Below are 13,433 nucleotides of genomic sequence, written 5' to 3'. Positions count from 1 at the left end.
TACTCACCTTTAGATTGGCCAATTTGTGTATTGGCAACCTCACTACATTGAAAGTGTTACCATCTCTTTTCTTGTATGCATCTCAATGAACTTGAGGAGAGCATTTGAACTCTCTTTTGAGAGAGTATGTCCAAAAAGCTCCTCTTTGTTCTTCCTCTAGACCTCTTGCCTGGCAGCTCCAACCTCAGCATCCTTCTACCGACATATTGACAGTCTCTCCTCTGAACATGTCCAAACCACCTCAATCTGGCCTCTCTGACTTTATCTCCAAAACATCTAACATGAGCTGTCCCTCTGATGTACTCATGCCTGATCCTATCCATCCTCGTCACTCCCAATGAGAACCTCAACATCTTAAGCTATGCTACCTCCAGCTCTGCCTCCTGTCTTTTCTACAGTGCCACTGTCTCTAAGCCGAAAAACATCGCTGGTCTCACCACTGTCTTGAACACCTTTGCTTTCATTCTCGCTGATACTCTTTTATCGCAAAATATACCTGACACTTTTCTCCACCCGTTCCAACCTGCTTGCACTCGCCTCTTCACGTCACGTCTACTGTCAGTCCTACGTTCTTAGCTTTCCTCTTCTCTCTCTGTCTACAAACAAACCTTCCTCCTCTCATTCTTCGACCAACAGTAGGCTTGCATTCTGAGACTGAAATGGCCTATTGGGATGATATGGTACCATGAGGTCTTTTAGATATGATGGAGCTTGACCCTTTAGAGCTTTATATGTAAGAAGCAGGGTTTTACACTCTGTTCGAGATTTGTTGAGAAGCCAATGGAAAGAAGCTAGTGAAGGCAAAATATGATACAGTCCGCACTTTTGCTGCAAATAGTTTGCTTCATTGAAAGTGACACCTTCTCGCTAAATGTTTGCACCTCAGTGTATTCTACAATGGCATTTTAGTATACTGCATTGACCTTTAAAAGTCATAGGTATCAGATCGGCAACACATCCATGCTTGGAATGGAAAAAATGCAATTACTCTGTCAAATTTTGTGGTTCTCAAACCCACAATTCCTCATAAAGCTTGCTATGGTAAGGCTGTTTTCATACTTGTCGACTTTCATAGGTGAAAGTTTTCCTAAGAATAGATTTGTGGAAAAGATGTCGCAGTCAAGAGCTCGTCCGGGATGTGAACCCGGGACCTCTCGCACCCTAAGCGAAAATCATACCCCTAGACCAACGAGCCATATAAAGACAAGCGAATTGCAGAGTTTGTAAACTAATATCCCATTTGTAGACAGAATTTACTCACCGTTAGATTGGCCAATTTGTGTATTGGCAACCTCACTACATTGAAAGTGTTACCATCTCTTTTCTTGTATGCATCTCAATGAACTTGAGGAGAGCATTTGAACTCTCTTTTGAGAGAGTATATCTAAAAATCTTCTCTTTGTTCTTCCTCTAGACCTCTTGCCTTGCAGCTCCAACCTCAGCATCCTTCCTTCTGGTGCTCAAACCCACAATTCCTCATAAAGCTTGGTATAGTAAGGCTGTTTTTATACTTGTCGACTTTCGTAGGTGAAAGTCTTCCTAAAAAGGGTCTGAGAAAAGATGTCGCAGTCAAGGGCTCGTCCGCGATTTGAACCCGGGATCTCTTGCACCCAAAGCGAGAATCATACCCCTAGACCAACGAGCCTCGCGTCTGCTGGGTTTGTAATGAGTTCAGCCCTACTATCCAAATGAAGAAGTAGAACTTCAGTCATTCTCAAATTGAGAAATTCATGTTGTGTAAATTTCCGACAAAAACATTAATGTGAGGACATACTCCATTGACAGAGAAAGGCTGTGGTTTCCAGATGAGCAAAACACGAGTGAGTGGAATCTTGTCTCGTCTAGTAACAACTTTCACAGCAAAACTTGCATCTGGTCTTGTGGTTACACGTGGAAAGCGTTACATCCTCTCTTCTCATAGACATTGAATTTAGCATTCAGGGCTCGTCCGGAGACCTCTCACACCCTAAGCGACAATCATTCCCCTAGACCAAGGCTAGTGAAGGCAAAATATGATACAGTCAGCTCTTGACTTTTGAAAGTCGGGTTTTCCAAATCGGCAAAACATCAGTACTTGGCATCTTGTGTGGTGTACTAACTAAAGTTTCCTGTGTTTGCACAAGGAAAAAATGCAATTACTCTGTCAAAGTTTTTGGTGCTCAAACCCACAATTCCTCATAAAGCTTGGTATAGTAAAGCTGTTTTTATACTTGTCGACTTTCGTAGGTGAAAGTCTTCCTAATTAAGGTCTGTGGAATAGACGTCGCAGTCAAGGGCTCGTCCGGGATTTGAACCCGGGACCTCTCGCACCCTAAGCGAGAATCATACCCCTAGACCAACGAGCCACATAAAGTCAAGCGAATTGCAGAGTTTGTAAACTAATATCCCATTTGTAGACAGAATTTACTCACCTTTAGATTGGCCAATTTGTGTATTGGCAACCTCACTACATTGAAAGTGTTACCATCTCTTTTCTTGTATTCATCTCAATGAACTTGAGGAGAGCATTTGAACTCTCTTTTGAGAGAGTATATTTAAAAATCTCCTCTTAGTTGTTCCTCTAGACCTCTTGCCTCGCAGCTCCAACCTCAGCATCCTTCTACCGACATATTGACAGTCTCTCCTCTGAACATGTCCAAACCACCTCAATCTGGCCTCTCTGACTTTATCTCCAAAACATCTAACATGAGCTGTCCCTCTGATGTACTCATGCCTGATCCTATCCATCCTCGTCACTCCCAATGAGAACCTCAACATCTTAAGCTATGCTACGTCCAGCTCTGCCTCCTGTCTTTTCTACAGTGCCACTGTCTCTAAGCCGAAAAACATCGCTGGTCTCACCACCGTCTTGAACACCTTTGCTTTCATTCTCGCTGATACTCTTTTATCGCAAAACACACATGACACTTTTCTCCACCCGTTCCAACCTGCTTGCACTCGCCTCTTCACGTCACGTCTACTGTCAGTCCTACGTTCTTAGCTTTCCTCTTCTCTCTCTGTCTACAAACAAACCTCCCTCCTCTCCTTCTTCGACCAACAGTAGGCTTGCATTCTGAGACTGAAGTGGCCTATTGGGATGATATGGTACCATGAGGTCTTTTAGATATGATGGAGCTTGACCCTTTAGAGCTTTATATGTAAGAAGCAGGGTTTTACATTCTGTTCGAGATTTGTTGAGAAGCCAATGGAAAGAAGCTAGTGAAGGCAAAATATGATACAGTCCGCACTTTTGCTGCAAATAGTTTGCTTCATTGAAAGTGACACTTTCTCGCTAAATGTTTGCACCTCAGTGTATTCTACAATGGCATTTTAGTATACTGCATTGACCTTTAAAAGTCATAGGTATCAGATCGGCAACACATCCATGCTTGGAATGGAAAAAATGCAATTACTCTGTCAAATTTTGTGGTTCTCAAACCCACAATTCCTCATAAAGCTTGCCATGGTAAGGCTGTTTTCATACTTGTCGACTTTCATAGGTGAAAGTTTTCCTAAGAATAGATCTGTGGAAAAGATGTCGCAGTCAAGAGCTCGTCCGGGATGTGAACCCGGGACCTCTCGCACCCTAAGCGAAAATCATACCCCTAGACCAACGAGCCTTATAAAGACAAGCGAATTGCAGAGTTTGTAAACTAATATCCCATTTGTAGACAGAATTTACTCACCTTTAGATTGGCCAATTTGTGTATTGGCAACCTCACTACATTGAAAGTGTTACCATCTCTTTTCTTGTATGCATCTCAATGAACTTGAGGAGAGCATTTGAACTCTCTTTTGAGAGAGTATATCTAAAAATCTCCTTTTTGGTCTTCCTCTAGACCTCTTGCCTGGCAGCTCCAACCTCAGCATCTTTTATCCGATATACTGTTTTCACCATCTCTCCTCTGAATAAGTCCAAACCACTTCAATCTAGCCTCTCTGACTTTATCTCCAAAACATCTAACATGAGCTGTCCCTCTGATGTACTCATGCCTGATCCTATCCATCCTCGTCACTCCCAATGAGAACCTCAACATCTTAAGCTCTGCTACCTCCAGCTCTGCCTCCTGTCTTTTCTACAGAAGCCAATGGCAAGAAGCTAGTGAAGGCAAAATATGATACAGTCAGCACTTTTGCTGCAAATAGTTTGCTTCATTGAAATTGACACCTTCTCGCTAAATTTTTGCACCTCAGTGTATTCTACAATGGCATGTTAGTATACTGCATTGACCTTTAAAAGTCATAGGTATCACATCGGCAACACATCCATGCTTGGAATGGAAAACATGCAATTACTCTGTCAAATTTCGTGGTGCTCAAACCCACAATTCCTCATAAAGCTTGGTATAGTAAGGCTGTTTTTATACTTGTCGACTTTCGTAGGTGAAAGTCTTCCTAAAAACGGTATGTGGAATAGATGTCGCAGTCAAGGGCTCGTCCGGGATTTGATCCCTGGACCTCTCGCAACCAAAGCGAGAATCATACCCGTAGACCAACGAGCCTCGCGTCCAGTGGGCTTGTAATGAGTTCAGCCCTACTATCCAAATGAAGAACAAGAACTTCAGTCATTCTCAAACTGAGAAATTCATGTTGTGTAAATTTCCGACAAAAACATTAATGTGAGGACATACTCCATTGACAGAGAAAGGTTGTGGTTTCCAGATCAACAAAACACGAGTGAGTGGAATCTTGTCTCGTTCTAGTAACAACTTTCACAGCAACACTTGCATCTGGTCTTGTGGTTACACGTGGAAAGCGTTACATCTTCTTTTCTCATAGACATTGAATTTAGCATTCAGGGCTCGTCCGGAGACTTCTCACACCCTAAGCGAGAATCATTCCCCTAGACCAAGGCTAGTGAAGGCAAAATATGATACAGTTAGCTCTTGACTTTTGAAAGTCGGGTTTTCCAAATCGGCAAAACATCAATACTTGGCATCTTGTGTCGTGTACTAACTAAAGTTTCCTGTATTTGCACAAGGAAAAAATGCAATTACTCTGTCAAAGTTTGTGGTGCTCAAACCCACAATTCCTCATAAAGCTTGCTATGGTAAGGCTGTTTTCATACTTGTCGACTTTCATAGGTGAAAGTTTTCATGAGAATAGATCTGTGGAATAGATGTCGCAGTCAAGGGCTCGTCCGGGATTTGAACCCGGGACCTCTCTCACCCTAAGCGAGAATCATACCCCTAGACCAACGAGCCACATAAAGACATGCGAATTGCAGAGTTTGTAAACTAATATCCCATTTGTAGACAGAATTTACTCACCTTTAGATTGGCCAATTTGTGTATTGGCAACCTCACTACATTGAAAGTGTTACCATCTCTTTTCTTGTATGCATCTCAATGAACTTGAGGAGAGCATTTGAACTCTCTTTTGAGAGAGTATGTCCAAAAAGCTCCTCTTTGGTCTTCCTCTAGACCTCTTGCCTCGCAGCTCCAACCTCAGCATCCTTCTACCGACATATTGACAGTCTCTCCTCTGAACATGTCCAAACCACCTCAATCTGGCCTCTCTGACTTTATCTCCAAAACATCTAACATGAGCTGTCCCTCTGATGTACTCATGCCTGATCCTATCCATCCTCGTCACTCCCAATGAGAACCTCAACATCTTAAGCTATGCTACCTCCAGCTCTGCCTCCTGTCTTTTCAACAGTGCCACTGTCTCTAAGCCGAAAAACATCGCTGGTCTCACCACTGTCTTGAACACCTTTGCTTTCATTCTCGCTGATACTCTTTTTTCGCAAAACACACCTGACACTTTTCTCCACCCGTTCCAACCTGCTTGCACTCGCCTCTTCACGTCACGTCTACTGTCAGTCCTACGTTCTTAGCTTTCCTCTTCTCTCTCTGTCTACAAACAAACCTTCCTCCTCTCCTTCTTCGACCAACAGTAGGCTTGCATTCTGAGACTGAAGTGGCCTATTGGGATGATATGGTACCATGAGGTCTTTTAGATATGATGGAGCTTGACCCTTTAGAGCTTTATATGTAAGAAGCAGGGTTTTACATTCTGTTCTAGATTTGTTGAGAAGCCAATGGAAAGAAGCTAGTGAAGGCAAAATATGATACAGTCCGCACTTTTGCTGCAAATAGTTTGCTTCATTGAAAGTGACACCTTCTCGCTAAATGTTTGCACCTCAGTGTATTCTACAATGGCATTTTAGTATACTGCATTGACCTTACTTACTTACTCTGTCAAATTTTGTGGTGCTCAAACCCACAATTCCTCATAAAGCTTGCTATGGTAAGGCTGTTTTCATACTTGTCGACTTTCATAGGTGAAAGTTTTCCTGCTTTATATGTAAGAAGCAGGGTTTTACACTCTGTTCGAGATTTGTTGAGAAGCCAATGGAAAGAAGCTAGTGAAGGCAAAATATGATACAGTCCGCACTTTTGCTGCAAATAGTTTGCTTCATTGAAAGTGACACCTTCTCGCTAAATGTTTGCACCTCAGTGTATTCTACAATGGCATTTTAGTATACTGCATTGACCTTTAAAAGTCATAGGTATCAGATCGGCAACACATCCATGCTTGGAATGGAAAAAATGCAATTACTCTGTCAAATTTTGTGGTTCTCAAACCCACAATTCCTCATAAAGCTTGCTATGGTAAGGCTGTTTTCATACTTGTCGACTTTCATAGGTGAAAGTTTTCCTAAGAATAGATCTGTGGAAAAGATGTCGCAGTCAAGAGCTCGTCCGGGATGTGAACCCGGGACCTCTCGCACCCTAAGCGAAAATCATACCCCTAGACCAACGAGCCATATAAAGACAAGCGAATTGCAGAGTTTGTAAACTAATATCCCATTTGTAGACAGAATTTACTCACCGTTAGATTGGCCAATTTGTGTATTGGCAACCTCACTACATTGAAAGTGTTACCATCTCTTTTCTTGTATGCATCTCAATGAACTTGAGGAGAGCATTTGAACTCTCTTTTGAGAGAGTATATCTAAAAATCTTCTCTTTGTTCTTCCTCTAGACCTCTTGCCTTGCAGCTCCAACCTCAGCATCCTTCCTTCTGGTGCTCAAACCCACAATTCCTCATAAAGCTTGGTATAGTAAGGCTGTTTTTATACTTGTCGACTTTCGTAGGTGAAAGTCTTCCTAAAAAGGGTCTGAGAAAAGATGTCGCAGTCAAGGGCTCGTCCGCGATTTGAACCCGGGATCTCTTGCACCCAAAGCGAGAATCATACCCCTAGACCAACGAGCCTCGCGTCTGCTGGGTTTGTAATGAGTTCAGCCCTACTATCCAAATGAAGAAGTAGAACTTCAGTCATTCTCAAATTGAGAAATTCATGTTGTGTAAATTTCCGACAAAAACATTAATGTGAGGACATACTCCATTGACAGAGAAAGGCTGTGGTTTCCAGATGAGCAAAACACGAGTGAGTGGAATCTTGTCTCGTCTAGTAACAACTTTCACAGCAAAACTTGCATCTGGTCTTGTGGTTACACGTGGAAAGCGTTACATCTTCTCTTCTCATAGACATTGAATTTAGCATTCAGGGCTCGTCCGGAGACCTCTCACACCCTAAGCGACAATCATTCCCCTAGACCAAGGCTAGTGAAGGCAAAATATGATACAGTCAGCTCTTGACTTTTGAAAGTCGGGTTTTCCAAATCGGCAAAACATCAGTACTTGGCATCTTGTGTGGTGTACTAACTAAAGTTTCCTGTGTTTGCACAAGGAAAAAATGCAATTACTCTGTCAAACCCACAATTCCTCATAAAGCTTGGTATAGTAAAGCTGTTTTTATACTTGTCGACTTTCGTAGGTGAAAGTCTTCCTAATTAAGGTCTGTGGAATAGACGTCGCAGTCAAGGGCTCGTCCGGGATTTGAACCCGGGACCTCTCGCACCCTAAGCGAGAATCATACCCCTAGACCAACGAGCCACATAAAGTCAAGCGAATTGCAGAGTTTGTAAACTAATATCCCATTTGTAGACAGAATTTACTCACCTTTAGATTGGCCAATTTGTGTATTGGCAACCTCACTACATTGAAAGTGTTACCATCTCTTTTCTTGTATGCATCTCAATGAACTTGAGGAGAGCATTTGAACTCTCTTTTGAGAGAGTATGTCCAAAAAGCTCCTCTTTGGTCTTCCTCTAGACCTCTTGCCTCGCAGCTCCAACCTCAGCATCCTTCTACCGACATATTGACAGTCTCTCCTCTGAACATGTCCAAACCACCTCAATCTGGCCTCTCTGACTTTATCTCCAAAACATCTAACATGAGCTGTCCCTCTGATGTACTCATGCCTGATCCTATCCATCCTCGTCACTCCCAATGAGAACCTCAACATCTTAAGCTATGCTACCTCCAGCTCTGCCTCCTGTCTTTTCAACAGTGCCACTGTCTCTAAGCCGAAAAACATCGCTGGTCTCACCACTGTCTTGAACACCTTTGCTTTCATTCTCGCTGATACTCTTTTTTCGCAAAACACACCTGACACTTTTCTCCACCCGTTCCAACCTGCTTGCACTCGCCTCTTCACGTCACGTCTACTGTCAGTCCTACGTTCTTAGCTTTCCTCTTCTCTCTCTGTCTACAAACAAACCTTCCTCCTCTCCTTCTTCGACCAACAGTAGGCTTGCATTCTGAGACTGAAGTGGCCTATTGGGATGATATGGTACCATGAGGTCTTTTAGATATGATGGAGCTTGACCCTTTAGAGCTTTATATGTAAGAAGCAGGGTTTTACATTCTGTTCTAGATTTGTTGAGAAGCCAATGGAAAGAAGCTAGTGAAGGCAAAATATGATACAGTCCGCACTTTTGCTGCAAATAGTTTGCTTCATTGAAAGTGACACCTTCTCGCTAAATGTTTGCACCTCAGTGTATTCTACAATGGCATTTTAGTATACTGCATTGACCTTACTTACTTACTCTGTCAAATTTTGTGGTGCTCAAACCCACAATTCCTCATAAAGCTTGCTATGGTAAGGCTGTTTTCATACTTGTCGACTTTCATAGGTGAAAGTTTTCCTGCTTTATATGTAAGAAGCAGGGTTTTACACTCTGTTCGAGATTTGTTGAGAAGCCAATGGAAAGAAGCTAGTGAAGGCAAAATATGATACAGTCCGCACTTTTGCTGCAAATAGTTTGCTTCATTGAAAGTGACACCTTCTCGCTAAATGTTTGCACCTCAGTGTATTCTACAATGGCATTTTAGTATACTGCATTGACCTTTAAAAGTCATAGGTATCAGATCGGCAACACATCCATGCTTGGAATGGAAAAAATGCAATTACTCTGTCAAATTTTGTGGTTCTCAAACCCACAATTCCTCATAAAGCTTGCTATGGTAAGGCTGTTTTCATACTTGTCGACTTTCATAGGTGAAAGTTTTCCTAAGAATAGATCTGTGGAAAAGATGTCGCAGTCAAGAGCTCGTCCGGGATGTGAACCCGGGACCTCTCGCACCCTAAGCGAAAATCATACCCCTAGACCAACGAGCCATATAAAGACAAGCGAATTGCAGAGTTTGTAAACTAATATCCCATTTGTAGACAGAATTTACTCACCGTTAGATTGGCCAATTTGTGTATTGGCAACCTCACTACATTGAAAGTGTTACCATCTCTTTTCTTGTATGCATCTCAATGAACTTGAGGAGAGCATTTGAACTCTCTTTTGAGAGAGTATATCTAAAAATCTTCTCTTTGTTCTTCCTCTAGACCTCTTGCCTTGCAGCTCCAACCTCAGCATCCTTCCTTCTGGTGCTCAAACCCACAATTCCTCATAAAGCTTGGTATAGTAAGGCTGTTTTTATACTTGTCGACTTTCGTAGGTGAAAGTCTTCCTAAAAAGGGTCTGAGAAAAGATGTCGCAGTCAAGGGCTCGTCCGCGATTTGAACCCGGGATCTCTTGCACCCAAAGCGAGAATCATACCCCTAGACCAACGAGCCTCGCGTCTGCTGGGTTTGTAATGAGTTCAGCCCTACTATCCAAATGAAGAAGTAGAACTTCAGTCATTCTCAAATTGAGAAATTCATGTTGTGTAAATTTCCGACAAAAACATTAATGTGAGGACATACTCCATTGACAGAGAAAGGCTGTGGTTTCCAGATGAGCAAAACACGAGTGAGTGGAATCTTGTCTCGTCTAGTAACAACTTTCACAGCAAAACTTGCATCTGGTCTTGTGGTTACACGTGGAAAGCGTTACATCCTCTCTTCTCATAGACATTGAATTTAGCATTCAGGGCTCGTCCGGAGACCTCTCACACCCTAAGCGACAATCATTCCCCTAGACCAAGGCTAGTGAAGGCAAAATATGATACAGTCAGCTCTTGACTTTTGAAAGTCGGGTTTTCCAAATCGGCAAAACATCAGTACTTGGCATCTTGTGTGGTGTACTAACTAAAGTTTCCTGTGTTTGCACAAGGAAAAAATGCAATTACTCTGTCAAAGTTTTTGGTGCTCAAACCCACAATTCCTCATAAAGCTTGGTATAGTAAAGCTGTTTTTATACTTGTCGACTTTCGTAGGTGAAAGTCTTCCTAATTAAGGTCTGTGGAATAGACGTCGCAGTCAAGGGCTCGTCCGGGATTTGAACCCGGGACCTCTCGCACCCTAAGCGAGAATCATACCCCTAGACCAACGAGCCACATAAAGTCAAGCGAATTGCAGAGTTTGTAAACTAATATCCCATTTGTAGACAGAATTTACTCACCTTTAGATTGGCCAATTTGTGTATTGGCAACCTCACTACATTGAAAGTGTTACCATCTCTTTTCTTGTATGCATCTCAATGAACTTGAGGAGAGCATTTGAACTCTCTTTTGAGAGAGTATATTTAAAAATCTCCTCTTAGTTGTTCCTCTAGACCTCTTGCCTCGCAGCTCCAACCTCAGCATCCTTCTACCGACATATTGACAGTCTCTCCTCTGAACATGTCCAAACCACCTCAATCTGGCCTCTCTGACTTTATCTCCAAAACATCTAACATGAGCTGTCCCTCTGATGTACTCATGCCTGATCATATCCATCCTCGTCACTCCCAATGAGAACCTCAACATCTTAAGCTATGCTACGTCCAGCTCTGCCTCCTGTCTTTTCTACAGTGCCACTGTCTCTAAGCCGAAAAACATCGCTGGTCTCACCACCGTCTTGAACACCTTTGCTTTCATTCTCGCTGATACTCTTTTATCGCAAAACACACATGACACTTTTCTCCACCCGTTCCAACCTGCTTGCACTCGCCTCTTCACGTCACGTCTACTGTCAGTCCTACGTTCTTAGCTTTCCTCTTCTCTCTCTGTCTACAAACAAACCTCCCTCCTCTCCTTCTTCGACCAACAGTAGGCTTGCATTCTGAGACTGAAGTGGCCTATTGGGATGATATGGTACCATGAGGTCTTTTAGATATGATGGAGCTTGACCCTTTAGAGCTTTATATGTAAGAAGCAGGGTTTTACATTCTGTTCGAGATTTGTTGAGAAGCCAATGGAAAGAAGCTAGTGAAGGCAAAATATGATACAGTCCGCACTTTTGCTGCAAATAGTTTGCTTCATTGAAAGTGACACCTTCTCGCTAAATGTTTGCACCTCAGTGTATTCTACAATGGCATTTTAGTATACTGCATTGACCTTTAAAAGTCATAGGTATCAGATCGGCAACACATCCATGCTTGGAATGGAAAAAATGCAATTACTCTGTCAAATTTTGTGGTTCTCAAACCCACAATTCCTCATAAAGCTTGCTATGGTAAGGCTGTTTTCATACTTGTCGACTTTCATAGGTGAAAGTTTTCCTAAGAATAGATCTGTGGAAAAGATGTCGCAGTCAAGAGCTCGTCCGGGATGTGAACCCGGGACCTCTCGCACCCTAAGCGAAAATCATACCCCTAGACCAACGAGCCTTATAAAGACAAGCGAATTGCAGAGTTTGTAAACTAATATCCCATTTGTAGACAGAATTTACTCACCTTTAGATTGGCCAATTTGTGTATTGGCAACCTCACTACATTGAAAGTGTTACCATCTCTTTTCTTGTATGCATCTCAATGAACTTGAGGAGAGCATTTGAACTCTCTTTTGAGAGAGTATATCTAAAAATCTCCTTTTTGGTCTTCCTCTAGACCTCTTGCCTGGCAGCTCCAACCTCAGCATCTTTTATCCGATATACTGTTTTCACCATCTCTCCTCTGAATAAGTCCAAACCACTTCAATCTAGCCTCTCTGACTTTATCTCCAAAACATCTAACATGAGCTGTCCCTCTGATGTACTCATGCCTGATCCTATCCATCCTCGTCACTCCCAATGAGAACCTCAACATCTTAAGCTCTGCTACCTCCAGCTCTGCCTCCTGTCTTTTCTACAGAAGCCAATGGCAAGAAGCTAGTGAAGGCAAAATATGATACAGTCAGCACTTTTGCTGCAAATAGTTTGCTTCATTGAAATTGACACCTTCTCGCTAAATTTTTGCACCTCAGTGTATTCTACAATGGCATTTTAGTATACTGCATTGACTTTAAAAGTCATAGGTATCAGATCGGCAACACATCCATGCTTGGAATGGAAAAAATGCAATTACTCTGTCAAATTTTGTGGTTCTCAAACCCACAATTCCTCATAAAGCTTGCTATGGTAAGGCTGTTTTCATACTTATCGACTTTCATAGGTGAAAGTTTTCCTAAGAATAGATCTGTGGAAAAGATGTCGCAGTCAAGAGCTCGTCCGGGATGTGAACCCTGGACCTCTCGCACCCTAAGCGAAAATCATACCCCTAGACCAACGAGCCATATAAAGACAAGCGAATTGCAGAGTTTGTAAACTAATATCCCATTTGTAGACAGAATTTACTCACCTTTAGATTGGCCAATTTGTGTATTGGCAACCTCACTACATTGAAAGTGTTACCATCTCTTTTCTTGTATGCATCTCAATGAACTTGAGGAGAGCATTTGAACTCTCTTTTGAGAGAGTATATCTAAAAATCTCCTTTTTGGTCTTCCTCTAGACCTCTTGCCTGGCAGCTCCAACCTCAGCATCCTTCTACCGACATATTGACAGTCTCTCCTCTGAACATGTCCAAACCACCTCAATCTGGCCTCTCTGACTTTATCTCCAAAACATCTAACATGAGCTGTCCCTCTGATGTACTCATGCCTGATCCTATCCATCCTCGTCACTCCCAATGAGAACCTCAACATCTTAAGCTATGCTACCTCCAGCTCTGCCTCCTGTCTTTTCTACAGTGCCACTGTCTCTAAGCCGAAAAACATCGCTGGTCTCACCACTGTCTTGAACACCTTTGCTTTCATTCTCGCTGATACTCTTTTATCGCAAAATATACCTGACACTTTTCTCCACCCGTTCCAACCTGCTTGCACTCGCCTCTTCACGTCACGTCTACTGTCAGTCCTACGTTCTTAGCTTTCCTCTTCTCTCTCTGTCTACAAACAAACCTTCCTCCTCTCATTCTTCGACCAACAGT

The 13,433-nt window shown here is 42.5% G+C and overlaps 4 non-coding genes across 4 annotated transcripts; all 4 read right to left on the bottom strand.

Annotated features, from left to right (window-relative positions):
* Positions 1 to 2,273: 2,273 nt before the first annotated feature.
* On the bottom strand, positions 2,274 to 2,345 carry trnap-agg (transfer RNA proline (anticodon AGG)). Its single transcript has one exon. It is a non-coding gene; the product is annotated as a tRNA-Pro (tRNA).
* Positions 2,346 to 5,111: 2,766 nt separating this feature from the next.
* Positions 5,112 to 5,183, bottom strand: trnap-agg (transfer RNA proline (anticodon AGG)). The gene has a single exon. It is a non-coding gene; the product is annotated as a tRNA-Pro (tRNA).
* Positions 5,184 to 7,812: 2,629 nt separating this feature from the next.
* Positions 7,813 to 7,884, bottom strand: trnap-agg (transfer RNA proline (anticodon AGG)). Its single transcript has one exon. It is a non-coding gene; the product is annotated as a tRNA-Pro (tRNA).
* Positions 7,885 to 10,529: 2,645 nt separating this feature from the next.
* Positions 10,530 to 10,601, bottom strand: trnap-agg (transfer RNA proline (anticodon AGG)). The gene has a single exon. It is a non-coding gene; the product is annotated as a tRNA-Pro (tRNA).
* Positions 10,602 to 13,433: the final 2,832 nt, after the last annotated feature.

Source organism: Channa argus, chromosome 4, assembly GCF_033026475.1.
Source record: "Channa argus isolate prfri chromosome 4, Channa argus male v1.0, whole genome shotgun sequence".
NCBI classification, from domain to species: Eukaryota; Metazoa; Chordata; class Actinopteri; order Anabantiformes; family Channidae; genus Channa; species Channa argus.
Note: the sequence above shows the minus strand (reverse complement) of the source record. Positions and strands in the feature narration are given on the sequence as shown.